At 32.0% G+C, this 27,112-nt stretch overlaps 1 protein-coding gene across 1 annotated transcript in view; it reads left to right on the top strand.

The window, feature by feature from the left end:
• The first annotated feature begins 2,047 nt into the window (after positions 1-2,047).
• Pxd (Peroxidase) overlaps positions 2,048-27,112 on the top strand; it is a 197,351-nt gene continuing 172,286 nt past the window's right edge. The window contains exon 1 of the mRNA XM_089639241.1: positions 2,048-2,293. The gene's annotated coding sequence lies outside the window, so the exon portion shown is untranslated. The remainder of the gene's footprint in view (positions 2,294-27,112) is intronic.

Raw genomic sequence — 27,112 nt, 5'->3', positions numbered from 1 at the left:
TACTCAACGATTATAATAGTTGCATGTCATTTATATTGTAAAGTACATCAGTGTCTATCGATACATAAAATATTATTTTTTCCTTGTTTTACATTTTTTTTCGGATTGGCACATCGTTGAAATAAGCTTATAAAAATGGTTTATTAAAGTCACCACCCCCCCACTCAGAAAGTTGATCTCCATGTTTTTTAAAATATTTATTTTGACTCCCCAAACACACATATAATAAAATATATATATACATGGTGTAACAGGATGTATCTGAAGGATTTTAACCAACAATTCCCGAGCATGAAATGAAATGAAAATTACTGATGTCATTTTGCTGTCCGATGATTTTTTTAAAAACATATAAATATCTATTTCTCCAACGCAATAGAGTTGATGGATGCAGCCTAGTAGGTTACGTGATACGCCCTCCGTCTCGTTAAGCAGCACGGTAACAGAGGAGAGAGAGAGAGAGAGAGAGAGAGAGAGAGAGAGAGCGCGTATCACGTGATCCCTTCTCGCGTGTAGCAGTATCAGTGGCGACGTGTGATGGAAACATTTCTTTTTAATTTATAAAATATCATCGGACAGCAATATGACATTTACAATATACATTTTACTTCAAATATCCTCAGGAATCTCCTGTCAAAATCCTTCGGGGACGTGCTATTACACCCTGTATATGGTTTAAATATTTGCAAAAAATTATACGAAATTTTTTCAGACAAATGTTTTTATAAAAAAAAATTAAACCATTTTTTTTACCATGATCAAATACCCTATAATACCTTCAAACTCTGATATTTCCCAAACATTTTGATGGCAACCTGTTACACTAGCGCCTCTAGCCGCGTGAGTTGTACGCCTTGGAATTATTTCATACATTTTAATGGATTTTATGTGTATGTAATAAATTATTTATTTACGTTAATAAATTAGAGATCGAAAAAAAATATTTGTAAGCTACGTACGATTTTATAGATTTAATTGCGCATACGTTAACAAATATTAAAGCGGCCATTAACTCTGTCTTTGCTGGCTTAGAAATGTAATAAAATGCTAATATATTTGTAAAAATAATCTATATTTGTAGATTTCACTTTTCATGTAATCAAGAATATTTTATTTGCCAGGATTTAACGAACTCGTATTATATTTGACCGACTAACCTGTAAAACTGAACCTATTTTTTGGGAAATTTTTGTATTTACTTTTATCAATATTGATTAAAATACAAAATGGAAGCGCCAAACGCCGCCACCAAGTATTAAATAAATTAATTGAAGTCATTGCCACCATTGAAAGGAATGTCAAAGTCAATATTCTAAACTAGCGCCTCTAGCGGCCAGCGTTGCAGCTATTTCACTGGAGTTGGCCTATTTTTAATATTACAAGGTATTTGCTATGATGCATCTCTTTTAAAATGTCTTCTAAAACTTGGCTTTACTGAAGATTGAACCATTCTACACAGGAATTGGAGTCGACAACTCTACAAATAGAACCAAATCCCGATTGGATAATACCGACATTTATTGCGTATTATAACTGCTCTAATGTCATCGAAATGTGTGTGTATGTGATTACCACCAAAATTTGATATAATGCATTTCTATCGACAACGAGTAAATCTGCCGAGTTTCAGTCCGATCGGATGTCATGAAGTGTGTTAATTTCCGCTTCCAAGATTTGCATCCATAAACGAAAACAAAAAATAGATGTATTCAAAAGTTATTTGGTTTGAAATTGATCAAAGTCGGCTCATTTTACGGTACCTACGAGTGTATAGCACCCAAGTAACGTGACACCTGCACTTTTCGCTTCCTTAACGACAGCGTGGTCTACATAACAAGTAATATGTAAATGTTATGATAAATGCAAAAAGTTCTAAAGTACAATAAACGAGGCCTGGATGCATGATATCTTTAAGAATACTAGCACCTTGTAGCGACCAAGCAACTTAGTGCGAATACTGAGATCGCGATTCTCGCAGAAAAGTGGGGACTATTCCATTCTGACCACCTCTCGATCTCCGCGGTGCTTTGTAGTATAAAGACTTTACACAAGAGTAATACGTTTAGTTGCCTTCTTAACTTTAGGCCGATTGCTGTCGCGGTTAACTTAACTGACAAGTTGAACCGCCGGTTAAGTTGTCTTAATTTCATTATTCCAAAGTTCTGCTCACTGGAGTCACAATTAAACGTGTTTTAATTTATTGTGTTTTTTAAAAAGGTGTTTTTGATTTTTTTGTGTTTTGGATTTTGTGAGTTTGGGGTTGGTGTGATTTTTAAAGGTTCCCTAATAAAAGGTATGCATAATTTTAAAATAATAATAACTACACAACATTAAATAATTAATTATTCGAAATGTTTAACTCAATAAAAATAAGGATATGGTTTTGTGATATTTTTACTGAAAGCGCTATTAAAATTTTTATTTGTAAATTAGAAAAAATATGTTTTTGGAGTGTACGCACTTCGTGAAACAAAAAATAAGGGATGTTTTTTTTAATGAAAATAATTTAATGTTGTTTCGAAAAGTCACCGTAAAAATCTTATAAATGGACATTTTTTCTGTTTTAAAAAAATATTTTATTTATTTTCATCTAGAAGTCGTTTTGTTTTCTATTGAAGAAATGAAGAAACATATAACACTGAAAATAATGTCAGTAAATTAAAATGAATCTTACGCAATGTAAATATAGGTAAGTACTAGTGGGTCATAAAGAAACGTGTAAATGGGTTTAATGTTGTGTTAAATCAGTTTCCATCTCTGTAACCTTTAAAGTTTAACGGAAGACTTGACTAATTCTATCGCGAGTAACTTCCATGGGATATCCATTAAAATGAGGTAATCCACAATTATTTTATTATTTTGTCGGTAAACCAACTATTTAATGGGCGTCTATATTACCTGCCTGACATTTACTGTACTAACTAGATTTTCGTTTTGATTTGGCTAATATTAGTTTTCAGTTTAGTTGTTACATTTTTATTGATTTCCTCTAAACTCTTGGGCAATTTTGGAAGATATTGTTAAAAGAGAACAAAAAATCTTTTTGAGAGAAATACGAGTATATATCCCAGCCCGATAGGGTCGCATATAAGTTATGCTATCTCATTTTTTATTATATTGAGAAATATGATTTAAACAGTGTAAGAAAGAGAGAATACCACGCGTTTTGTTTGCATTATTTTTTTACCATAACTGCTTTAAAAATAACTCTATGAAAGAATAAAGTTTGCAAATTATTTAAGAAATATTTTTATTTCAAACAAAACAAAAGTGAAGTGTCAGTAAGTTTTATAGTACCTTTGTTTTCTAATTACGAAACAACTGGGTTTAAAGTATTCATTTTCAGTGTAAATTTATGTCGGTTTTTATTATTGCATTGAACTCATGACCTTGGCGCCCCGGGCGAGAGATTCACCACTACACCCACTCGACTTCTCTTATATCTCTCCGTGTTGTGTGCATCTCCTCGCCTATTAATCAGTCACCCGCATTACTTCAGCCTCCCGCAAACGATAACATTATTAATTTCTCCGATTTATCACATTCTGATAGAATAGCAAACATTCATCTAACAACTTTAGACGTCGGATAATCTATCTTAGTGCATAATATTATGAAGTTCGGTCACTTTGTGATCGAAACAACGAAAAAATCTTGTATTGTTAATTTATTAAAAAATCTGTTCAAATTATTCATTTTCCTGTTAAAAACGGGACTGGAGGCCTATAAAAAATTAATTGAAAAATTGCGTTGAAAACGTGTTCAGATATATTCTGAATGACATTTCCTGATATTTTATCAGGAAATGATCATGCAGTCACATTTTTAACAGCATACTAATAAAAAACCCGTAATCATTTTTCACCGTGTACTTTTGGATATACATAATCAAACATATTACATGCAATGTCTGTTATGTGATGATTTAGTTAATACTGCATGAAATCTGGTTAAAATAACTCCAATTTGCTTTGAATTTAAGTATCATTTTAATTTTTTTAACTGACTGTGGAAACAATTTAGAAGTGTGATAAAGTAGGTACCTAGTACCTACTTAATATTAATTAATATTTTTAGAAGTAAATTGTTTTAATTCACATGTTCACAATTGATTTTTCACGGGTCTTATATTCGTCAATTCAGCATAAGAATTAAATATTAATATATTAAAATTCAGCCTTCGAATATTTGCTCTCGCAAAACTCGAAAAGAATTCGACTGATATCGCTGAAAATTTCACAGTTTGTTCTTATTAGTGCCAGGAGTTTTTAGAGAGTGGTTTTAATGGTATAAGAAGTCGGAGACGCCCGATGAATACTTAACGCTATATCTCTGCACCGAAATGAGATACGGAGTAGAATTAAAGTCCATGTAATGTAGTTTTTTAACAGTAACATTGTGGTATACAGTAGTGAATGGTGGAAGAATTCGAAGACGCCCGAGAAAGACATTAGTAATAGCGAAGCATTGCAAAATAAAATAACAATAGTACAAAATAAAAGTAATTTTTTACTTCAAGTTTCAACTCGTAATAACATAATTTCCTAAAAATTGATTCGAATTTTACATTCGACTATAAATTGTTTGTTCAATATTTTTCAAATCTTTAATTGGAAAAATGTATTTAGAAATGCTCTTTTTTACATTGCAAAGTTTGGCAATAGAAGCAGTAAAAATAAATGATTCAGTTGTGAAGATATTTTATCAGATTATTGATCAGCAGTGATTTCTTAATCTGAATTTCATCTTGTATCCTTATTGCAGACATTGTACCACATTCCTCCCGTGTTTTAAGACCAGTTTAAAGCAGAACGATTCAGCTCCGACCCACTGACGCAGTATTCTGTTGTAAATCACGTCTCCTTGACACGAACTTCGAAAGAGGGTTTTCCCTAACCTTTTTAAAAATTTTGAGCTTTTTCCTTTCTTTAATGGGACATAGCATGACGGTAAAAAAAACCCAATGGCATTGAAGCCAGAAAAAAAAGTTTACATCACCTTGCAAGTTTTTGACAATTACCAAAGACATCGACAATAATAATTAACGCTGTTTCATTATCAGTCGGTTTTTTGATAGTCATCAAGTACCAAGGTGGTGGCAGTTTCCCAAATCGAATTGAAGGACATTATTACATTATATTAAACGGCTGTTCGCTACCTGGGAAGTACCTATAATAATTACAACTCTAGTATTTGTTACCAACGGTTTGTAATGTGTGATTTCAACATCTATTATAACAGTATTTTTCGTTGGCTTAGGTTAGTTATCCTGGTTGGCCCCAACCTGTTTTGAAAAATGTTTCATATTTATAACAACATTTTGATAGCCTTATTAGGTTTGAGAGCACAAACATCCTTTGTGTATTATTATACATGTTTGTACATTAAATATGTCGGCTTAGGATTACAGAGGCCTAGCTACAAAAACTTGTGTTTTAGTTAAGCTTGGTTTTGGTATTGCCATAATCATATTTATTAGTGACACGAAGCTCTATCTCGTAGATACAGCCGTTTAAGAGATACAGTTGGGCGTATGATCATTCCAATCTTTATTTGGGTTTATCTCAAAACCATGTTTTTATATATTTATGGTCCCTGTAATATTAAACCTCCGAATAAATCACTTCAAGGGTGCTTTACGTTGTAGAAGAACCCATCAAGGTGATTTAATTTTTGAGAAAAACGACGCACTATTTAGACTTTTGCGTGACTACCCGGGTGAATATTGAAATGATGGTTGAAATCTGATAGACGGATGCATCAAATATGAAGAAGAATATATTTATTTATGTCTTGCATCCTTTGGAATCAGGCCGCTAAAAATAACATTCATTATCAATATGGCGATGTTTCAATTCTTGCTTAACACTAGCCGCCCGTTTTGATTCACGAAAGAAAGTTCGGGCACAAATATTGAAATGTTTTACGATCATTTTCTAAAGAATTTAATTTGCCGCATTACACAATAAAACCATATCTTAAAAGGATTTTGTAAATAGGAGGTTTTCAACTTTAAATCATATTTTATGTGCCTTATACTTTTTTTTTTTTTTGGTTCTCTCTCGATTATTTTAAAGACCAAGATGTGTTCTACTCGATCAAAAATTCATGCCTAAAACACACGATATTGAATAACGACGTTGAACGTCACCTTAACTATCAGTTACAGACCTTAGAACCCTTTCGTTATATTATTTGCTGCAACTCCTTATAAGAATGTAGACACGTTAAAGGCAAAATTAGCAACATCCGTACGAGAAAGCTCAACCAGTCTGTTAGTCGACCAACCTGTTCCATTGACTGTCTCTCAGGCATAAATACTTTGAATAAGTGCTTTTGAAATATCAGATTTCCCTCTTAAAGAATTCTTTTGCAGTGTGTTTAATTTTATTGTAAAAAGTTTTTAAATAGACGATTGAAACCTTACCGCGATCAGCATAAAAAGTATGTAGCTAAACTCAAATTTCTAGGTTATTTCAGGACAAGTATAGCCCTAAACTCTCAGGACACTGTATTATTCTGTCAGATGGCCAGATTATTTCCGCTTTGCAATAAAATGGAGTATTTATGAACGTATCCGTAAACTAAAAACGGTTTTAAAAAGGTGATGATGATATGCGCTTTATTATTATTAGAAACAAGTAAAAAGTAAAGTAAACTTTAGCAAGTACAATAGATTATATACATAGCAACTTAGATCAAGGGTTTAAATGCATAGCGATATATTTAGATTTGGCTAAAGCCTTTGATTCAATATGCCACAAAACACTTTTTAAAAAATTAGAAAATATGGGTATCAAAGACAAAGAACTACAACTATTAAAAAGTTACATGAGCGACAGAACACAACAAGTCAAAATTAATAACTATACTAGCAAACCACTGCCGATTACACACGGAGTTCCACAAGGAAGCATACTAGGGCCCGTTCTTTTCATAATTTACATAAATGAACTTTGCAGCATGGAAATAGATGGAGAAATAATTAGTTACGCAGACGACACAGTTTTACTATTTAAATCTAAGGATTGGAATAAGGTTTATAACATAGCGAATCTAGGAATCACGCAAGTGAAAAAATGATTGGACTCAAATACACTCACACTAAACATATCGAAAACAAAATTCACAACGTACAGCATAACTAACACAGGACAGCCAAAAAACAATACAAACACCATAAAAATACACGAATGCATAAACACCAACATCTGCGATTGCCCCCCTCTAGAAAAAACAGAACAAATAAAGTATCTAGGAATCGTAATTTACCATAATCTTAGATGGACACATCACATCAAACAAATCACAAATAGACTCCTCAGAACAATACACATTTTCCTAAACATAAGAAACATATATAAAATAAAACAATTGAAAACAATATATTATGCACTATGCCAATCAATAATAGAATATGGAATAATTGCTTGGGGAGGAGCAACAAACGCAGCTATCGCTCAAATAGAAATCGCACAGAAAACAATATTAAAGGTAATACTAAAAAAACATAAACTAACCGACACAGACCAAATATTTAAAAGCTGTGACGTACTTGATATACGCCAATTATATATTAAAACACTACTAAACTACATTTTCGACCAAAAAAACAAACCCCAACAAACACATAATATCACTAATAGACCGGTCAGACAAGCGTACAAAGAAAACATAAAAACTCCGACGGTAAACACTACCTTTGGACAAAGACACCATAAATACCACGCTATTAAAGCATTCAACAGTCTTCCACTTGAAACAAAAATTGAGGAAAATAAAAATAAATTCAAACACAAAATAAAAAATGGATTAAAGAACAAAAAGACAATATTACCAAAATTCTATAACATAAAAGAATAAAACATATACACGCAACACAAAAAAATATATAAAACACGCAACACACACAAACACATATATCATTATAAATGCGAATTACATTCTCTTTTGATACTTTTCTTTTAGTGTTATAATTATATTTTAATTTTTAATCTTTATTTTTATTTTAAATTTATCTTTACTTTAATGTTGTTTTTCTTTTTTTTTAAATGTATAAATTCTTAAATTATAAAATGGGGGCCTCAGCACGGGTAAACAACCCAGTGAGGCCAACATTACTGAATTGAAATATGAAATATTGTAAAAAAAAATGTAACAACAATAAAAATTTTTTTTTAAAAAAACACACATTTTTTTAATGCAAACGTAATAAATTTAAAAGATGACCTTACGTTTTTTCTATCTAAAATTACTTAAAATGAAAAAATGCACACAAACACATATTTTATTAGATGAATTTACTATAAATTTGATTACCACCTCACTTTTTTGTCGTAGCACATAAAAATGACTAATAAAAATTTCATAAAGTTTCATAAATTTCGTTTAAATTGCAGTCAGAAACGTTCGTTTCATAGAATTGTACATTAATATTTTTCTGTGAATTAGATTTGAAAATAAAGCGTGGTGTTTTTCTTTCTAATACCGTTTAGATCATATTTATCGCCATTATGAGACTACTGTTGAAACGTGAGTTGTTCGCAAAAGCGAAAAAGTCGTAAACATATATTCCCGGAACATGATTTTCCTTGACAACTAGGTTCCGAAACCTTATTAATTTATCCTGCTCGAGGACACCTATATTGTACATGCCTTTCCGGAAGAAAGCCAATAATATGATTTTACGTGGAATTCCTCACGCATCAGTCCACAGCTGATTGCAACAGTCAAAACGCAACACGTTGTTGAAATCAACGCTTCCAAAAGAATCAGAAAACTTAATTAAATTGATAAATGAATGTTGATTGGTGCTATTTATGATAGGGTTTCTGGTTTTGTGGAACACGTTATCATTAAAACAATGTTCAAAACGGTCATATTAATTAATTAGATAGTTATTGTTTTTTCATTCCGGTTTGGTAACGTTTTTCACGCAACACTCGTATATTTCAAATACATTTTGTACGTTCTCGTTGGCATATTTTATATTTTTTTTTTGCAAGTTATTGTTTTACGCGTTCGTAAAAAGCAGTTTCATCGTGGTTTGTCGTAATTAGATTAATTATGATGCTATACAATTCTCATCTTTTTTGTTGAATTAAAATGCGACACGAACTTTCAACAAATTTTTTAAAACTAGTTTTTCTTAATTTATTTGCATAATTACAGGCACAATTCGAATAATTATAGCACAGTGTTCCCAATGAATTAAATTTATTCCGGTATAGACAATATCCTGAAAGCATCTTAACTTCAAATAGAAACCGCACTCATTAATTTGATTAGTATTAAATATTAGTAAAAAAAAAAACAATAACAAAATTATATATGAAACTTCGTGGTCGAGGGGTAAGGTTTTCGTCAATCTGGAGGTGGCGGGTTCAAATTGTTGCATGTAAAATGTATTTGATACATTTGTTTTATTTCACAATTTATTAATTAAAAATATAACATAATACGTTCTATAGCGATATCAATTACGACTCTCAGTACCATCCTGATGTAAGACCATCATCCAGAATCGCAACAATGCTTGAAATGGCTTTAGCCGTGTCTGGTAACCAGGTACAAATCTCCAGGTACTTCCTTACCTTCCTCATTCCTCTTCTGTCTACCTTCAGGCTCACAGAATATTACATTTGTGGATGCCATAGAGTCACTGGCTCCATACGGTTAGAAACGTTCGAGACTCTTGCGGTTTCCACATAAAAATAAATATATTTATTTTTTTAATGATAAACTAATGTTTATAAGACAAGATGTTTTTATGAATAGCACAAAGGATAACAAATTATTATAAGCAATAATTACTTCTTATAATAATAATTGTTGATAGAAGTACTAGTACATATTGAATTACTTGGCGTGTTGAGAATAACCCGACGTAGCTCAGTGGTCCATAGCACCTGACCGGACATCAGAAGGTGCGGGTTCAATTCCCGTCACCGCCATTTATTTTTACTTAGGAGATATTTTCAATTTGTATGGATATTTCAGGCGACTAATTATTGCTTATAATTATTTGTTTAGTAAAATGATTAAAAAAAAAACAACGATAATTATTATTTTATACATCCAATATAAAAATTCTAACTAATGAAAACTGAAATGAAAATAATTCTACTGTTATTTGTACAGAATTCATATAGGTTAAACTCACCTCATTAAGTCCACAAATTAAAAGTACAAGCGGAGAAAACAATGAAAATACATTCATCAATATCATTAAAGCGGTTTGTTGTATTTTTTACTTTTTATTTAAAACGGTTTCAACAATTGCTTACACATAGGGTTCCGTTACGAATCTCCACAATGGCACTGACGGATGTGTTTGGTTCCGATGATTGGCAGATCCCGTCGGGTTGTGAATTGGTATTCAACAGCCGGGCCTTGCAACTTGCAACTGAATGCACCGGAAAGAGCTCTTCGATAACCTAGATTATTACATTTGAAGTGCAGACGGATTTTAGCACGCTTTGGCACGTGCTGATCGTGACTCTTTTTTGCTCTTATCAATGAGAGAATCAATACAGCACTACTTTCTTTAACACTCTCAGACCAGCATTAAAATAATGGTGACCGGATAACTCATCAATATGGCAATTCAATAGACAAATAATTAGTTGCCCGAAATATTAATACAAATTGAAAATATCTCCCGATTAAAAAAAATGTCACTAACGGGAATTGAACCCGTGCCTTCTGATGTCCGGTCAGGTGCTCTGTAACCACTGAGCTATGTCGGCTTATTTCCAACCCGCCAAATGATTCAATATATACTAGTACCTCAATCAACAATTACTGCTTATTACATTTTTTCCACCTGTAAACAACCAACTTTATTTTTGTAGAAAAGGCTTTGTTAGTGCTAAATTTCTCACTAGATGGCGTCGAGCAGTGGCGGCTCGAGCACATTTTCGGTGGTGGGGACCGTCATTTTTTATGTGTAGATACTGACATTTCATTGCCAGAAAATGGGAGTACGAGATCCAATATAAATATATACACGAATAGGTTTTTTACTGTGCCTAATTCTAAGGTCTAATTCTAAGTCTAAGATAAATCAGGGATGGGGACTAGCTACATGACATAATATTTCTTCTACTACCTAGGTATATGAACTACTAGTATTTATTTTTACCTTCGCAGTTTCTTCATGAAGTTTCGCCATCCGAAAGAACTTTGTAGCAAATATCAATTCTTCTGTTCTTCATTTTTGCGAATCGATCGATAACACTGTTGTTGAATTCTGGTGTGGCGTTGATGAAATCATTCTCTATTGAAAGCATTGCCAGTGCATTCAATCTTTCAGCTCCAATGGTGTTTCGCCAACACGTTTTAACACGTTTTAATGTTGAGAAACATCTCTCAGATTCTGAAGTCGTCTTTGGGGTGGTAATAATTATATGGAGAAGTTTCGTTACTTCTACTACCAGTGTCACCAAGGACCCGTGACAGCTAATGGCTAAGACCTTGCTCAGAAGGGGCTAAAACTCCGCGAATTTTTTCGTGCGAATAAATAAATATGCTCCTTGGCGAGGTACTTGGCACCAATACATTGCGTCCACAAGTATCGCGCGAATATATCAAGAGGATTTTTTTGAAAAATCTTTATTTGATTCGCAATGATATCAAGGTCTGAGAAACGAGTATCAAAAATTATCTTCAAAGCACGCGTATTCTAAAGCTATATTTTCATCACTGAAAATTCTATTGTCTACCCCCCCCCCCCTCCCTAGGACAGAAAATATGGATGTCTAGAAATTAAAACGGTTTTGGCCCTCTGAACTCACTGGAGTAGTCAATGTGGCCCTCCGGCTGAAAAGTTTGGAGACCCCTGTTCTACATGATGACAATACATTTTATGATTTATGTTTTGAGACCAAAAATTATTAAGACGACCGTTATAATTTTGCATTCAAATTTTTTAAGACAAATCCAATCTTCTAAAATACGCAATGCTTTAGAAATGCAGGAGAAAACTTTTGCATAAATTTTAATGTTTAATAAAATATGTAAATTGTTTTTGATTAATGCATGTAAGAAGTTTTACAAAAAAAAACTGCACAAAACTCACGACGAATCATTGCCCCATAATGAAATACAACATAAGCTAATGACCAAAATTGTTTTAATTAATAATGGTAATAAACGCATAAATTCAACGAGCTTCGTTAAAGTGGATTATTGAATTAATTACGAATACCAAATAACTTTCGTTTCAATTAAAAACTATGAAGGTACGCCATTTTCACGTCGCATCGGATATTTGTAGGTGTGTCAATATGACGCGCAATATTATATACAAATATTCAAACGAGTTCATTTTCGAAACTGAAAGTGCGTGTGTAATTAGTTTACGTAACGCAGTAATTAGTTAACGTTTTTATTTAATTCAGTGGCTTGGTTATTGAGACACGTTCGGTGGACATCATATGTAGGCACTGGGCAGCGGACATCAGTATTAATCATATAGCGGTGTCGTTGCCCACACCCCTATGGCCCGTGAGACTACGTGATGATTGATGGCCATAGAGGGACTTCGCAATATTACCATGTACTAAACTTGCTCAATAGATGGAATAAATGTGGGAAACTACACGCAAAATTGCAGCAGTTGCTCTTTTAATTGTTCATGTGCTTTTCCAATAACACCTGTATAACATTCGTTTAGCAAACAATCTTTGTTTTTATTAGTGTCAGAATTGTTTGAAGGGCGGTTTGAATAGTAGAAGAGGTCTGGAACGACCGAAAAAGACGTAACACATTATCTCTGAACTGAAACGAGATACTGAGTCGAATTAAATAATTAAATAATGTAGTTTTTAAGAGTAACAGTGTGGTTTTTATGATAGGTAGCTTATGAAGGAACGAAAAAAAAATCGAGGAACATAAATCAAATAATAATTTGTGGATAAATGAGACGAAAGTGATGAACGCAGAAAGAGGTGTAACGATATTGTTTGACTTGAAAGTGAATGCTTTAATAGGTCGAAGACGCACGAGGAAGACATGGCACGATCAAGTTAAACAAATACGTATCTCAATATCACAATACAATATTAATATTTCCACCTTAAAAATGCACCCAGTTATCTAGTACTATAGAAATCATTTTACCTCAAACTTTCATTAGTCTATATTTTACATAAAAACATTCATAATTCCATATTTTACCCAAAACCTTTCATAAGTCTATATTTTACCCAAAACTATTCATAAGTCTATATTTTACCCAAAACCATTCATAAGTCTATATTTTACCCAAAACCATTCATAAGTCTATATTTTACCCAAAACCATTCATATGTCTGTATTTTACCAAAAACCATTCATAATTAAATATTTTACCCAAAACCATTTATAAATTTATATTTTCGTAACATTAAAAATATTTCGGCTCATAAGTAATGTAAAAAAGAGATAGTTGAAAAGAAATTACATGAAAAGGAAAGTCGTCACAAACATAAATTAACGTAATTGAGACCATCTATAGATTAAATAAAACAGGTGTATACACACATATAATAATTATTAATCCAATTACAATTAAGTCAAGAGTAGGTATACAGAGAAAAATTAAAATTGCTGATTTATTAAAATCCTGATAAAAACGTCATGGCAGGCAATTTCTTAACAAACTATTAGTACATTCAGAATATATTGGAACACCTGTTTATGCAGCTGCGTTTATCCCAATAAATATAATGACGATATGCGAAATTATTAGAATTTTTATGGACACGTTTTCAAGTGGAACAGGAATAATTTGCTCAGATTTTTAATAAATTTACAATATTTTATATCAGTTAGTATTTATTAATGCAGGTCTTCTGGTATCAGAACAAGTGATTTTATATTTTGATAAACATAATTTGTGTAAAATGGTACCAAAAAGTCCTCAAAACATACTAATAATGCCCTGATTATGAAAGCTTCCATGTGATTTAAATTCGGTAAAACTTTAATATACCTGAATTATTTCTCAATTGGGTTTTTCCAAGCTTTTACCTCGTGCAAATTACATAAGGAATTTTCTTCAGCTTTCAACACAATCAAATTTTTTGGTAATTATTTCTGCTCTACAATACCCTTCACCATCTGGCTTGACATAGACCCCTGGCCGCCTCCTCTCACGTGTTGCGTTGCATAAAATGCAAACCTGTTTCATTAAGATAAAAAGTGTGTCCACCGCTTGATCAATTCCATATAATTTGACAGACCGTAGTTGGCGATGGTAATCGGAACGAGTTCAGGGATTTGCCATAAAATCTTCGGCAAAATGATTTATTCATGACATTACTTTCACTTACTCGTGTAACCTAAAATAGTAATTACTTTGAATCGATCATTCCTGACACAATGCTTGTTATTTAATAGATATTATATATTATTACTGATGAAAGTAAAATGCCATTCAAAATAATTGACTACGCATTGCTATCGTAGGTTCTTTGCCCTCACTTAGAAAACCATAACACTTTTCTATTACGTTGTAACAACCGTTATTAATTTATTTATCTTTAATCCAGTTACTCTTTTACAAATATCATAAAAAGTGAAGTGCATGTTAGATCACGAATAAAGTTATGATTTCACATCTAGTACTATGTGTATCATTCACTTAAAGTTTAAACAAATATTGATTGTTCAGTAAAAACCAACTAAGTACAGTTATTAAACCATATTATGTAGAAGTGCTTAGATCTTAGGCAGTCGTCCCACGGGTCGGTAAAGAATCGATTTCGGCATTCTGAGAGCCCACCGAGCCATATTGTGTTTGTATTCAGACTTGCAAACAGTGCAAATGGGTTGGTGGGCGAGCGGGAGCTATCTGATGTACTTCACATAACGAACTTCTAACTATCAATGTTAGCAATAATATTTATTTTCGTTAATAATGATTTAAAAATGTACTTAAGAATTTATCATTTAGGCACATTAATTATATCACAAAAATTCCACAATCTCATCTTCACTCGGTGACTGACTTGATTCACAATCGTTTGTTATAGTTTACACGTTTACGCGCCGACTTCTAAGTGTTTTGTCAAATTGTATCAATATATTAAATTACTTTTTTACAAAAGTACCCTTTTAATAGTATCCGTAAGTCAATTTGATTATGATAAGATTTATATTTAGATTTATATATTGATAATACATTGCGTAAAGGCGGTAAATGCGAAAACAGAAATCGGCGATACCGACAGTTCACTGCCGTGTACAGATTCACCATGCGTCATTCCCGCATCCTTACGGCACTCGATTCTTCATGGACCCGTGAGTCGACGGCCTGAGATGAACGGTCGTGAGTAATAAATCTTTAGAAGAATAACATCACGTTGGATCAACAGTAATTCAAGACCGGGTATATTTTGGTAAGAATGAGTCGGAACTTTGAGCTAAGAGGCGGTAGTGAGATGTTCATTAGCTAATGATTGTAAACGGCTGTTTTGTGATATACTACTTCAACTGGTAATTTGCAGCATCCAAAATAAAGTCGTGCATTAGCCTTCCAAGTATTTAAGTCAAACCGATTCAACATGATTCAACCATAATTTATTGTATATAAGGGAATCATTATCATGTTAAGTTAATTATTGATAATTGTTGAATGAGTTGAGTTCAGTTATGTTTATTTTTTCAAATGCTGTTAACAGGTTAGTGCTTTAAGGGTATATAATAATGAACAAAAAAAATCAATAAAGTGAGTATTGGTATGTAAAATGTAACTACACGACCTTTAAATATTTAAATAAAATTGCCATAAACAAACGACATAGTTACGTCAATTGACTGTAATAAACGTAAAGCAACCATTTGGAATGTTGAAAATTCTTAGAATTATTTTATTTTTTGACAATATTCCGTCACTTATTAATTTCTATAAATCCCTAACACCTTCAGATAATTTAATATTATTTGACAAAATTATAGCATTTTAACCCCTCCAGCGTTTTAGGGTCATGTTTTGACCGGGCGTCCATATTAAGTATTTTTGCCTTTTTTTTCTATAACGCGAAAGTACGTAATTTTTTCGGCGTTAGAAAGTATAAAATAATTCTATCCAATTTTTCTCAATTTTTTTCGGCGTTAGAAAGTATAAAATAATTCTATCCAATTTTTCTCAAATATTTATGCTGGATACCACGAATAAATAGAGTCCTAAAAACAACCACTGTGAACATTTCATATTTCGCGCCGCCTTCGTTAATTTCTTATTTTTTATTAAATGAACGAGATAAAAAGTGTTAAGGTGTTCTTAGATATTTTTTTTACGTTTTGACAATATGTTTCAAATTTGATATTAAAATTTTACTTTATAAAATTGGTAATGTTCATTTTAAATGCATACACTGGATAGATAATTTTATCTTGTTTTTAAAACAGTATTTGTTTTTAGTTTTTACGGATAAAAGATTTATAAAGGACATTTGAAATACATGCAAACTGAACAAAAATATTGAAAGAATTTATAAAAATATGCATTTCAAGTTATAAATTAGATTAGTTTCGAAATAGTTGCCCAGAGAAAATTCCACCAATATACATTTCACATTTTGTCCTTATACAATTTAGTGACACATTCACCGGAGCATTAAAAGTGTTTTAAGATATCTGGTACCTATGGATATCTAAAAATACTGTGTTCAGGTACCTAGTACCTATATTTCCGTAGTATAATCAGTGTTCCAATTTAAGCAGAGCAAGCCGGAAATATCGTTTCGTGAAATCAATCGACCCAACCGATCTTGTTCCGGAAATATTAAAAATAAACGCCCCGGAACGCTCACTCTCTAGCCATGTCTGAAAATAATGAAAACTCAAACAAAATAATATAGAACAGTTAGCGGTACTTTTTTCCCTGTCGATTTTTATAGAGAACATAAGCGTGGTATAGGAAGTTTTATATTTATTTTTTCATTATTTTATAATTTTTCTTGTTTTGCAATATTTTTACCGACAGAGTAAGTAATATCTCAAGTAACTCTTGGCTTGGTCTGGTTCAAATTCTGGCATGTGCAAGTACCTTTTATTTGAAAAAAAAGAAGCAAACACATTGTGACTTGATATTTTAAATAAATTAATGGAAAATACTTGGTTTTAGGTCACTTTAGGATAATTTTTATAACTGTCCTGATGATACGGGAGTATCGAAACCGGTAGACAATATCAACAGTTAATAATAACAATATTAACAGCATGAAAAATAATCAAGAATAACAAAAGGGTTCGTATAGTACGGAGTATGAATGAACATAAATCAAGGAGTGTCTGCCCATACCAAGTTGTATTGCGGTCCATCGTCTCTGCCTAATCCTGTAGGAAACGGCTTGGTGGTTAATTCATCAGTTAATTAACTACTAACCTATCTAATTTACCCTCGCGTATCTGAAATTTAATTCCCCAGGCTTCATATACATATATTGTCAAAAGTTTCGAATTCGAAACTTTTTTTAAAATTCGAAAATTCGTTTTTCTGAACGTATCAGAAAACTAAAAACTGTGTTTGAAAGGTAATGAAATACGCTTTGAAAGTTTATTATTTGAAATAAACATACATTTTTAGAAATATGAATCTGATAACAAAAAAATATATCAAAATACACTCATATTATTAGACGAGTGTTTTCATATAAAAAATTCAAATTGCGTTCGGAAACTTTGGTTTCATAGAGTTTTTATATAATTATTGTGTGTTTTCTAAATTTGAATATAGGGCATGATGTTTTTTCTTTCCAACACCGTTTATATCATATTTGAACATATGAATTGTTCCCAAAAGCGAACAAATTAGTCTGACGGGTTAAACAGAATAGAAAAAAACCTTTGAATCCAAATGTTATATTGACATAATATTTGTATTGCGTTATTTATTTGTATGAACCAAAGGCGTTAATTTGGTTTCTTTTATCAGATAGGTAGAAATAAATCAATCAAATCACCTCGTAAATATAACACACTGCTCATTAAAACATCGATTTCGTTTAGGTTTTGTTTCCCATAGCATGTAACTAATTTGTTACGTGAGCCAATCGACTAATAAACAAAAAAACTGATATCATAATTTCCACTATTTCCTAATGTTTAACACATCAATGTTCTACCTGGTATCAACTGAGGTGAATCACACGCGCTTGCGTAAAGGAAAAGTTGAATTAGTATTCTCACTCGGAATTGTTCTTTGCTCACTATTTTTTTTAGCGAGAGTACGAAGAAAATAAAAAAAAAGCATTTTTCATTTCAAATAAAACAGAAACAAAAAAACGGGAAAACCATTTTGTAGATTTCATTTTTATTTTATGAGACAGATTGCAATTTTTATAATTTCTGTTCTATTTTCTACCGGTATTTTAATGAAAGGTGTTCCGTTGATTTCTCCACAGTCCAGAAGTAAGGCTCTCGACTAGCAAGTCTGCGGGTTTGAATCCCGACGTGCTCTAGAAAATTTTTACAAAAAATGAAATGGCTTTGGTCGTGTTTGGTGACCAGATCAGAACAGCCAGGTGATTCCATAGCTTCCCGTTCCCCATCTCTTTTCCGCTACCTCCAGCCTCAAAACATACTCCGATTGGGGATACCACTGGCTTCAAGCGGTTGGGAGCAGTTGGGACTTTTGTGCGGTTTCACACTTGTACTCAAGAGCTCGACTTTGGAATTATCTGCCGAGTTTTGTGTTTCCTCCCTCCTATGTAGGAGGGAGGAAACACAAAACTCGGCATGTCACGGGTATCGTACAAAAGACACTCTATCAAAAGAAAAGCTTGTGATTTCACGTTACATTCGCGGTGGTACTGCAACACTTCCATTCGATTCATAAATTATTGTACTAAATCGTGTTCACCACTATATACGTTTTACCCAAATCCACTTTGAAAGCTCGTAACATCATAATTTTTGGAAATATCAAAAAACAAATTTTCCTATTTTTAGTAACTCTTAAAATTAAAACACATTTTCATCAAATTAAAATGTTAGTTAATGACTCTTTGTAAACGACCTCATTGATAAACTCTAATTGTACCAGAAACGTGTTAAATATGCATTTAATGAAGACAATATTAGCGATTCTCAAATGAAAATTAAAAAAAAGAAACATCAGAAAAAGATACGGTCGCATCTAGAAATTGAACCGAGGACCTTAACCTTGCCAGGGCGCTACTCTACCACTGAGCTAATCTGACAACATTTCCTTCGGTCATATCTAAGTGTATCCATACTTCGGCTAAAATCTACCAGCATTTTCTTCATTTTTTGACGCATATTTTTACTGGCTGCAATCTTTATGTATGATCGCAAGATTCTTCCCAAACTAATATCTAGATAGTGTCTTGGAAAAATATATCCGTTTTTTATTTTAATGTGCGACATTTATTAAGTTTTTCGCAAGTCCAGGATGAATATTTTATATATAAATATAACATTGTTATATTTAATAGTTGAAGTCAATATAAGCGATTCTCAAATGAATTGTTAATGTCTTCAATGATTAAATTTTACAGTTCAAGATTTTACTCATTAAGTTTTTCCATTTTTTTCCGTCTTTATGTCCGGGTTAAATCTTCCCCACAAGAAAAACTAAACCCTTCCACACACTTTTCCACAAATGATCATCTAGGCCAAGGCTGCCCAACCTTTTTAACAGTTGGGCGAAATTGACGATTTTGAATCACTGGCGGGCCACTGAATACCTGACGGTTCCTATTTCCATGGGGGGGGGGGAACAAAACATAATTCCCCACAAAAAAATTCAAAATGAGTGCTCCCCACAAAATATTTGAAATCCATGGGGAGGGGGGGGTTGTTACGGAACTTCGCTGAGAAAAAATTCCGCGCACCCAAAAACATCATATGTGATTCCCCACAACAATTTTCCATGGGGGGGGGGGGGGGGGGTGGCTACAAGATTCCATTTCGGACGCAAAAAATATTATATCAAAAACCGGTGTATTTTTGTTTAAAAAGTAAGTTCAACAGGTTAGATTTTTTCGTCGCTGATTCTCGTTCTGAGTAGCCTAAATAGCGATAAATCGCCTTCGTTGGCAACACTGGTGACCGCGCGCAAGCTGCATTGTTTGTTTTACCGTGGGCCCACGACACTTTTTCAAATTGGCGGATTGGCGGGTTTTTTGAAAATGGTTCACGCGGGCCACTTATAATTCGTTCGCGGGCCACTTTGTGGCCCGCGGGCCTGGGGTTGGGCAGCCTTGATCTAGGCAATCCACATTATGCAAGTATAAGCATAATAAATACAAAACAATACAAGATCAACAACACGTCAACTCACCAGAGATCAAATGGGAAAATAATTCACCGACTCTAGATATTTTCATATCAGAGGGTTCGGCTCGGTAGAACTCCTAACCGGACCTATAAATCCTACTTATCCCTCAATATAAATATTTGAAAAATCTTTCGTAATCCTACATGTATTTAATATGACGGATTTTGGCATAAGAAAATATTATTTTAGGTTTTTATTTCAACAGGATTGAGTGGATGGTGTAATTTCAGTGAGCCACATAAATATTGTCTCAATTGATTTCATACACTTTAATTTACCAATTTGACTGCTTGATTATTTACTTTTTGGTTGGGAGCGGTGCAGTGCGTTATGCGGGCGTCGTGTGGACTCATTCAGTTTGGTATGCGTCAGTATACTTTCTCCGCGGTTGATATAATAATAAATTTGTTCCAACAGCCTCCGGTAGTATTCTTTGTTTGACGACTCAACCAATGTTGAGGTAAGCCAGGCAATACTTCGTGTGTAGGATGTAACGGATGCGTGCTTGCGCTGATTCAGTCGTTTCATGATATGATAATACTTATCTTGTAGATCAACTAACAACTTAACCTGAATTAAATCTTGTATAATAAACAGTGTTATGAATATATTTTTGAAAAAATTCACTGAATATACTAGATATGATAAATATTCGAAAAATTTCACTAAATATACTAGATATGATACATATTCGAATAATTTCACTAAATATCATAGATATTTTATGATGTATATATGTATTCGAAGAATTTCACTAAATATACTAGATATGATGTATTCGAAGAATTTCACTAAATATGAAACATATTCGAATAATTTCACTTAATATAATAGATATGATGTATTCGAAGAATTTCACTAAATATACTAGATATGATACATATTCGAAGAATTTCACTAAATATAGTAGATATGACATATATTAGAAGGATGTCACTAAATATGCGAGATATGATATATATAGAAGTACCTACATTTAAACATTAAACATTACATTCAAAATTCAACAATTCAAATCATAAATGAAAAACACAAGTATTAATATTTAACTAAAAACCGTACTTGTCTAAAATATATTTTGTAAACACAAAATTATTATACCTACCAAGGAATAACGTTTCCACGTGAATTCCACTTGAAAATAAGCAATAAATAAAAAATAATGAATAATTTTTATTTTTTAATTTCTGGAAAAAAATAATAAATTTATTATTTATCAAGACTATTAAAGTTTATTTTACCTGCCACATGTACGTATGGGTTGTTAATATCATTTTTATCAATTAATATTACACTTATTACAAAGTTAGTATGAAGTTTAATGACTAAATTTTAACAAAGTTATTAATATATTATATAGCCCTAATAAAACTGGAGAACAAAAATAGGTACAAACGTAATCAAAATTAATTTGTGACTAATGATAATTAACACAGACACTTGTAATTATTCAAATTAACACATACCGGAAACCCTTTCACCAAAACACTGATAAACATTTTTCTTGTAATAATTATGTTGTTCTTATTTAACAACCTTCTCGCGGCTATTTGAAATTTATACAACAAGTGATAATTAAAAAATGAACCAGGTAGTTCGTGCACGTCTAACAATAGAAAGGGCTTTTTTGGTTATGCGCGGCTCAATCCCTTTCCATTTTTCATTGCCATTGCTCCACTTAATGCGAAGCTTAATGATAAATAACTATTTTCGATTAATCTTTATAACGAAATGGTTTATTTTATGAATACCAAAAAATATGCTATAGATAAATTGAAGGTTTCCCTTGAGTAGAATACAATTAAAAATGTTAATTACTCAATAAAAAATATAAATGTAAACTACTAAAAATTTTTTTTAAATAGAAATGTATGAACTCATAAAAGAAACAACTTAAAAAAATACAATATTATGGCTAAGATTATCTGCGACAGTTTCCTTTGATTAAATTATTTGCTTCGTTATAAAATTATTTACAAAATAAATAAAAACCACTTTATTTTTTTTTATTAACTTTCAAAAATACAGTTTTTTTTACTATTAAGTCCCATTAAACTAATTGATATCGGTTTGTCAACGGGTTCTTTTAACAATTACTTTTTAAATACATATACAATTTTAACAAGTACATAAAATATACACATAATTACATTTGTACAAAAAAATTATTTCACATAACCATTTTTTTAACATACATTTTCTTCTGTGATAGCTTTAGCATTGATTATTAAACCTAGATATTTTTGAAGAGTGACAAAGTCAATTTGCAGGAAAGTACTCGCCATTAATAAATCCTCATGTGAAATAACTAATGCAGTGTCGTCAGCATAAACGTAATGTTTTTCATGAGAAAAAATAAATTTCATTGCAGTGACATATTTCAAATTTCATTGCAGTATATTATATACAAGGTAGGGCCTAGTATGGACCCTTGTGTTACGCCTGCGAAAACCATATTTTTTTTGCTAAAATGATCGAAAATTTTTACACAAATCTTTCTATTTTGAAAGTAGTTAACAAATAATTTATTTAGGTTTCCTGTAATTCCAATTGTTTAAATTTACACTTTCGTGATTGAAATCAAGCGATTTTAATGCCTATTCGTGACAATATTAACTTGGTACGCGTACCAAGAATATACACATATTTGGTTTGTAGCTTCCTCTTAAACGAAATTACAATAATTAACTTGGATTATTTTTTTACGTTACAAATCGGAGCACAATTGTTTCAGAAATAGAGGCAAGGTTTTCACAGTCTTTGGCCGCCTAACAAATTTGAGTGACTATAAGCTTATTTTGCGAAAGCATTACGGTTATGTATTTGCTCGAGAAAAGCAACAACAAGTTCTTAAAAATTGCGATTCATTCCAAATCGTCATACCCGCTTTGAAGATATTGGGCATAAAATCTTACACCGCTTTCACACAGTAAAGAATGTTTTCTTTCAATTTCTTTATACGTATATATTTAAAGAAAAAAAAATTATTTTAAAAAGTAGAACATATTCGATAAAAAAGCAAAAACATTGGAACGGTGAACCTTGATGTTATAGAAATTTTATTATTTTATTTCAAAAGAAGCAAACACATTGCTGATATTTTAAATAAATGAAACGAAAATAGGTACTTGATTTTGAATCACTTTATTGATATACTTGCATACTTCTGTATTTGATAGCATTATTTTTATCCTGATGTCGTACTGATGATGGTACGGAGGTACCAAAACCGGTAGACAGTGAAAATATATCAATAAAGTGACTTATTATTTAAACTAAGTATTTTCGTATCATTTATTTGTTATAGAAATTCTTCAGCTTTAACTTAACTGCCAAAAATTATTGGAAAACGCCATACTAGATAATTTTCAGATGCCGTGTGGATATATGAAATCTTAAACAAAATTAATGACTGTCCAATAGTTTTTAGGTAAAAAAGTTGAATTGTTTGCATGGGAATCTTTAAAAAAATCGGAATCGGAAAAAAAAATTCTAAAAAAGTTCCTCCCGAAGTTAGTGCACTTTACCCCCTTACACTCTATATATTATGGCGTATCTCTTGTTGTAAATATATATAATGTAATGCCTATACTTTTTAATAATAATACTTTAGGTATTTGTATAATGAGGAAGTCGATTATTTCAGTTAATCAGTTAATAAATTGCACATTTATAAACAAACCATGTTGATTTCACTAAAATAAAATAAAAATATTGCTTCTTCAATAAACTAAACAAGTGGGTGGAAAAAATTTTCATTTATGAATTTCAAACACCATTACATGAAATATGATCTTGTTCGTATTAATCTCTCAATTTGGTCAGTCGATCTAAAACCCGGATCCTGCGTAAATTATTGATTTGCTGACTAAAACTTATGCTTATTATGTTCTGAGTAAATGACACATGCTTGCGAATTCATTTTATGTTAGTTTTTAAATAAAGTCAGAGTCTTAACGACGTAAGTGAAGCAGCCGTGCCCAAAAATATGCGACTCGTAGCCCTGTATATTGTACAGACCTGTGGTTGAATTTTCCCTATCAAATCTCTAAAATAAACTGGGAATCGTAAAGACATAAGTGTGTAAATACAATATTCGGCGCGTGGCCGGGCCTACGTATCAACGTACCAACGGTCGAATTTACGATGAACGTATCGCTAAAATCTTTAATGTTTCTAGAGGTATCCCTTGGGAAGTTACTAATTCATCGTCTAGAATAATAAAATCTGGTGTTTATCGCTACTTATATAGTTGAAAAACGTTTTATAAGATTTTGAAACCGTTTTGCATAAATTATTTTAATTTTAAGGTCCTGTTTTATTAATCTTACATATAAATAACTTATATCCGTAGGGATTACTCTAGAAACATTTGAGATTTTAGTAATAAGTTCAACAGAAATAATTAAAGTGTGATCGTCGAGAAAACCACCGTTATTATAGTCTTATATTGCTCTTGATGGTATATTAAGCATGACGACGTTCCTTACTTTAAACTTGCAATTACTCTGATGACAGTACCAGACACCAGCTGGCATATGTGGCAACATATTTTAGGTATTTAATAATATGAACCTTGAAGCAACATATAATATACTATAATAATATGACGGGATTCAAAACGGGTGTGGTTTGGTGTAGAAATAATATATTTATAACCACTGTAGACAGATTATAGCAGATTTCGTAAATAGATCGCTGACCACTCCAAAGTGTAGAGTAAAAAGCATGTCGTCAGCACAACACTTCATTATCACTCTGATCTGATGTAATGCAATTTATTTCTTTAAATTCGTCTTGCAAAACGCGTTTTTGCTTGACTTTGGATTTATGATATTTATTCAACAAAATGAAGGTGAATTGGAGAGATCTGTGAAAAAAAAATCATTTTGCATATTGGAAATAATGACCAAAGTTGGTGCACGGAGGAAACATACTGAAATGAAATACTGTTAACCGTTAATATCTGATCAAATGATTATTTTTCCTGATCAAAACGGGACTGCAGGCCTTTAAAGTATCAGCTAAAAGCGAATGTATTACGAGGACGGCGGAACATCTGTTCATACAAATACTGATATTGATATTGACATACTGATATTGTCGTATTCCTTCATGAGAAAATGAACACATATTCTCGATATTTTCTAAATGAATAATAGTTTATCAGGAAATCGGCATGTTATCGCTTTTTTAACAGGATCATTTTTCTCCGTGTGGGTAGTGGAATTGACTTAGAAGGCGTAGGATTAAAAAAACACCTATATAATATTGGCGCAGCCGGTGGGACTAGAAGAAGCTCGCATGAGCTGGATGGAAGAAGTTTGATGCAGAATGGGATAAAAAGCGATGGAAAGTGACAAATCTCATCGTGCAAAATAGCGTAGTGATGAAAATGATGATGAAATTCATATACCGATGAAGCCAAAAAAGTTTTGGGTGAGAGTCCTTCACATGGGATAAATATCACTTGACCAACTACCATGATCATTATGTTTCAATTGGCCTTTTCACTATCGGTATTATGCATTGTATAATGGTATTATTCCATGTTGCGCTTCCTGCTTCTTTATCCAACGTATGGGACAACGTTACAGTCTTCATATCATACGATTCATATAAATATTTTTGACTGTGAATAACTGAAATTATATCAGCATGATTTGAGATTTTCACGAAAGCTCTGAAGCCATTTCACTTTTTGGTTGCATCATGTAAAAATATCAGATCTGGAGCAATCTAGTTCTTTTTATTTATTTTAGTTATCGGCGCAAAATATCGATAAAAAAAGTTAGAAGTTTTAGAATTGTGTAAGACTTAATTGATTAGGAATATTTTTTGTCGCTTAGTTTTGATTGCGCACTTGAAGCGAAATAGTAAAATATCTGCGCTATAAAAGTGTTATATTATTAATATCATTGTGAAAGCGGCCTTTCTTTCAATTTGGAGCAGTCAGATGGTACACAATAACCTTACAAATAAAAACAGTTATTTCTCTTCTGTAAATGAAGTCATCTTCAACATCACGATCGTAAACAATGCCTACGCATAATTATTTAAACAAAATCGCACCCATTCAATGAAATGTATAATATTTATAACGGCAACATTCCGATGCGAAGAAAAAACGAAATAATAACACCTCGTCTGTGCACAAATTACAACTGCATTGTATTTTTTGTATTGCATCACTCGTTAGTATAGTATTAGCCTCAATAGATGTCTCAAGTAAAAAAGCAGGTATTCCAAAATAATACGTGCATTGCAATGCACTCATATTTATCTCATGAACTACTTTCGTCTTCGTAATAAATTCTAAAGATTTGCAACAAGAATTGTTTACTTTAACACGACGTGTCAGTAAATGTCATGGAGAATAGTGGTGTTATTAGAAATTTTGTCACTTGCTTTATTTTCTGAGATCGATCTTTCTGAGGCAGTAAGACTTTCGAACAGTAAACTCTGGTATCATGAAATTTTGTAGTTTTTGGTTCAACTAGAAACGCAATTTCCTCCAAGAGCTGTGGAGCTTAAAAATGTTCACTACACTGCCAAAAATAATAGATACCTATTCGATGAAAAAAACTTGTACGAAACCGGGAATTAACAATGCGTATTATATAATAATAAAACAAAAAAAGTTTTTGAAGTTGAACAATTTTTAATCTTTTACACTGAGAAAAATGAGTATTGCTAATTCATTAAGAATTTATTCAAACTATTCGTAATCCGGTTAAAACGGGATTACAGGCCCTTAACGAATGAATTGATATGTTTCCTGATAAAATTTTAATAAAATACGACTGTATTATCACAATGTCG

The sequence above is a fragment of the Hesperophylax consimilis genome, chromosome 14 (assembly GCF_061612785.1).
Source record: "Hesperophylax consimilis isolate HC1 chromosome 14, BYU_Hcon_1.0, whole genome shotgun sequence".
NCBI classification, from domain to species: Eukaryota; Metazoa; Arthropoda; class Insecta; order Trichoptera; family Limnephilidae; genus Hesperophylax; species Hesperophylax consimilis.
This window is presented reverse-complemented; position numbering and strand designations above follow the sequence as displayed.